The sequence below is a fragment of the Rhagoletis zephyria genome, unplaced genomic scaffold, assembly GCF_001687245.7.
Source record: "Rhagoletis zephyria isolate East Lansing unplaced genomic scaffold, Rhagoletis_zephyria_1.1 Rzeph_scaffold_00543, whole genome shotgun sequence".
Taxonomy (NCBI): Eukaryota; Metazoa; Arthropoda; class Insecta; order Diptera; family Tephritidae; genus Rhagoletis; species Rhagoletis zephyria.
In genome coordinates this window covers 1,854-6,527 of record NW_016157627.1, presented here as the reverse complement: position 1 = coordinate 6,527, position 4,674 = coordinate 1,854, and the positions used below count along the sequence as shown (strand labels likewise).

Sequence of the window (4,674 nt, the reverse complement as noted above, 5' to 3'; positions counted from 1 at the left end):
TTTAAATTATGCAAAATTTCAGGCTGTAAATAAGCAACTGAAAAATAAATAGGTAATTAAGTTTAATAGAAAAACTAATTTAATGTTAAACTGAAATATATTAAGTAAATTGTGAAGTAATTAAATGAAAATTATGTTCGGCCAAGATTTTTTCTCACCTTTCATAAAATAGAATAAACCAAAAAGAATAAAATTGAAAAAATTGATAGTAAAATGAAATGCAGAAAACGAAAATAAGAATTATTATTAGTTTAATATGTGTAGCGCCTAAAAGTATGTAATATTCCGTCTTACCAGTTACAGTTGGAAACGTGTGCCTCCCTTTTTGACAAAATTTAATGAAACAAAATTTTATTTGGTTTAAATTTATATGCGCCTAAAAATATGTTTTCTACAATAACAATAGTTCCATCATTATTTTGCGTACTACTCCTGCCCAAATTTGCTATGAAGACAAAAATATACTCCACATGTATTTACTCCGAAAATTTTTGCAATTTTTCGATTGCAAATTTTTTTAAATATTTTAAAAATTGAACTCATACATATTTATGCTCTTCAAAGCAAGCACAGTATTTATTGTATTAAACACTTCCTAACGAGATAAGTTGAATTTCAGAAAATCGCAAAGTTTAGTCGATTTACCTAGTCCTTAACCTAAGCGAGTGCAATGTACTGCACCTAAAAGTATAGAACTTGTTTTATTTTCAAACCATTTCCATGCTTACGCAGACCTGTTGTATGACTGCTATACATAAACAGCTCCAATCGATGTTTGTGCTGTTGTTATTATTGCATGTGCCGGTGCAAAATAGGTTAGAATAATGTGAGCGCATATTCAACAAAGCACACATACATACACACACAAGTACATATACATATATATAATACATGAGAGCACTCTTGGCGAGTTTGCTCCACTTTCCGGGGTTGTGGGCACCCACTTATTGTGGCCGAATGCAAAGTTAGCTACACACACATGAGGGTTGAAAACGGCAAACAAAAAACAAAGCAAAAAATAGAAACGAAAAGCCTATCCGTAGTGTTTTAGCAAAGATTGCAGGGAGGGGCTGTAGTACTTTGAGGCGACGGGTCGATAGCAAAGTAGGTGTAAATTTATATGAGTTTATATGCGCTTTGTAGGTTAGTGTCACTTAACTTGTGCGCGCTAACGCCTAAATGCAGGCAACACTCTATGCCTTTGTATTGGTTTTTATGCTGTTTCTTATTCTTATACATATTTGCAGTTTTTTTTTTTTAACATTTAAGTGCATACTTTTAGGTGCTGCTAAAAATATTTTGCATACCATGCGGCACATGTCGTTGATAAATATAAATTTTGTAAATCAGCATCTTTTGCTGTTGACGATATATTTTTAGTCATTCAAGTGTTGCCATTTTTAGCTTTTAAAGTGTTACTTGACACACTTTTAATGGCATATTTTTAGGCGCTGGCAGCTAGCAGCATGGTTTGGGGAATGAAAAATGTGACTATGAATTTTTTGCCTCGAAGCGGCCTTTGTTCTTTAATTACACAAGTATTTGAAAAGTAAGGGAATTTCTGACATGCCAATTTTCTTTACCAAACCAACCATGCTTTTAGGCGCTTGGCTACTTTTTCCGACTACTGGCTAATACTTTTAATTGCGGCTGTTGCTTTGGTGACATTTCAGAGCTCCAAAATCTGTGAAATTCCAATCGCTTTTATTTTATCTACTTTTAGTTGTTGTTGGATCTTATCATTCGTTTTGTTTTTTCTTTTTCGGTAGATTGTGAAACACATTTGTTTCCACCAAATTGAATTTGTCTTTGAAATTACCACCAGCACTATATACGTAATCGTCTGGTGGAGTGGTTTTTAATGAAAATACTTGTCTGTAAGAAAATAAATTAGATTAAGTGAATTGATAGATATTTATCCCACCAACTGTAGCATAATTTTAAGCGCGCTTTCCTTTTCAACTATTTTTGCAATTTTTTTTAGTTAGTGGAGATCGGAAAAGTAGAATTATATACATACATTATTTTTAGATGGGACAACTAATTTGTATTGAAAAATAAAAAAGGGAAAAATTAAAAATTTAAAATGCGAAAATTAAAGTTGTTATGCCCAAATCTAAGGCGCCTTCTTTGTTAATCTTATTCAAATTAAATTTTGCACTGAGTATTTCCAAATACAAAAACAAAATCCTTTGTCTTTAAATTCGAGAATTTTTTTTTGATTTTTCTAGTGTATTTTGCACTGAGTATTTTTAAACAAAAAAAAAACATCTTATGTCTTTAAATTGTGAAATTCCAGAATTATTTTTTTTTTATTTTTCTAGTGTAATTTTGCACTGACTATTTTCAAACAAAAAATAACATCTTATGTCTTTAAATTCGAGAATAAATATTCTTAAATGAGGCAGCTATTCTAAAAAATGGAAAATAACAAAAACAAAAAAAATATTTAAACAAAAGTAATTTAAATATAAATATAAATAAATTTTAAGCACATGGCTGAAAGTTTGTAAACTAAAAACTAAATATAGTTGTTATATTTTAAATTTTGCATAATTTTAAATGTCCAAATTTTTTAGTTTTTGGTCTGTGATTTTCAGCTTTTTTATAGGAGTTTAGTTCAAAATATCTCAGATTTAAGATAAAGCAACTAGTTTTGAATAAAAAAAAATAAATTTTAATTCAACAATTTTAGTGAGTTTTATGCCGCTTTTAATACAAAATTTTTGTGGAAAAGGACAATAATTTATAAATGGTACAAATTACACACCACATCAAGCTAAATAAAATTGTTGAATATGAAATCTAAAATAAGTACATAAAAAAAAATGAAATTTTTAATCAAAACTTAAACCAAGGTTTTGATTTTTTATATTTAAATGAGGCGGTTACTTCAAATATAAAAACAACAACAACTGAAAAATTAAAATTAATCAAAAAATGCATACGATTTATATTGTTTTAAAACTATGAACCATATATGTATGTTGTGTATGGGGAATTAAATTTTTATTCAGCATAAGTTTGCGAATTATAGATTTAAAAATTAAATTCCTTTTTAAATTTTTTTTGGGCGTTTAAACTTGAAAATTTTAATCAATTTGAAAGCAAACATTTTTCAATTCAAAACTTAAAATTAAAATTAAAAGTGATTTATTATATTTTGATACTTTAAGCTTTTTTTTTTTTGATAAATATATTTTTACAGCCAGTTTCACGAAAGCAATTTAAGTGAAAAATTATTTTAATTTTTTGGATTTTATATGGAAATTTACAGAAAATGAAAAATTATTTTCAATTTAAACTGCTGTTAATAGAATAAAAAATCAAACCAAATCAATTTTGTTTATTAAGCTTGTCGGTACTGGCACGTATGTAGCTTCCAGATGCTGCCTTAGAAGTATAACTATTGCATATATTTAGGCGTTATGTATTTAGTTCTTTATTGTTATTATTATAATAATTTTTTTTAATTGTTGTTTTTTTTATTTTTTGCAACTTTAACAAAAAATTTAAATATTATATTATTATTTAAATATTTAAATTGTAGAATTTCTAAATAGCCAGCTTTTTGTTTACATTTTATACTTTTATTTTTATTTTATTTGCTTTTTTGTTGCTTAGATTCTTTACATTATTCCATTGTTCTAAGAATTTTTTTCATCTAAACTTCTTGGCAACGTATTCCATTTCAAAGTTAAATTTTGATAATTTTTTTATTTTTTTAACTTTGCATTCATTAAACTTTTATGATTTCGCTTTGCATTATTCAATTAAATTTTTAATATTTGTATAAATTTCTATAACTTTTCTTTTAGTTTTTAATTAAGTTTAATTTGTTTGAGTTGTAATGTTTTTTGTTATTTAGTTTTTTTTCATTCATTTTTAGTTTTTAATTGTTTACTTTATATTTTCACTTAAAAAACTTATTTTTTTTTTTTGCTTAAACTTACGTTTGAATTTGTTTTTTATTTTCTTTTAATTTAAACAAGTTTCTATTATATTTATATTTCTTATTTTTTGTTAAAATTTTTGTTACTTTACATAATTATTTTTATTTGATTAACCTAACTAATTGCATTAAATAATTTTATTTTCTCTATTTTAGTTTCATTTTATGTTAGGTTATTTTAGACAACTTAATTTTATTTTTCTTTTACTAAATTTTTTATTTACTTATTTTCATATTAAATATTAAATTTATTGAATCTTTTCCAATATTTTATTTTTTTTTATTTTTAATTCATATTTAATATTTTTATTTCTTTTTTATTACCTCTACTTGTCCTCACACCAGCTTCATTCGCTTTAGCATACTTGCANGTACAAATATATTTTAAATAAAGTTTAACGCCAAAGACACACACGCACGCTCACGCACTGCAGCTGCAATCCGAATACTGCTCTCTAGTGCAATGGTCTTAACATATACATATGTATGTACATACAACATAGGTTTATGTATGCATATGTATTCACAAATTTCTGTATATTTTCTGTATTCACTGCAACTTTGTTTTTGCAGTTTTATGCCTCTTGCGCTTGTCCGAAAATCACTGTGATATTATTTTGTTAGACTTTTTTTCCTTGAAGCACAACATTTTTCCCTTTTTCATTAAAGTGCATACTAATTTATTTTGCTTTTTATTTTGCCCCTTTTTCCACAGCCCGTCA

At 26.3% G+C, this 4,674-nt stretch overlaps 1 protein-coding gene across 2 annotated transcripts in view; it reads right to left on the bottom strand.

Moving 5' to 3' along the window:
- Pde9 (phosphodiesterase 9) overlaps positions 1 to 4,322 on the bottom strand; it is a 189,689-nt gene extending 185,367 nt beyond the window's left edge. For both annotated transcript variants that reach the window (XM_017612446.1, XM_017612447.1), the window contains exon 1: positions 4,277 to 4,322. The gene's annotated coding sequence lies outside the window, so the exon portion shown is untranslated. The remainder of the gene's footprint in view (positions 1 to 4,276) is intronic.
- Positions 4,323 to 4,674: the final 352 nt, after the last annotated feature.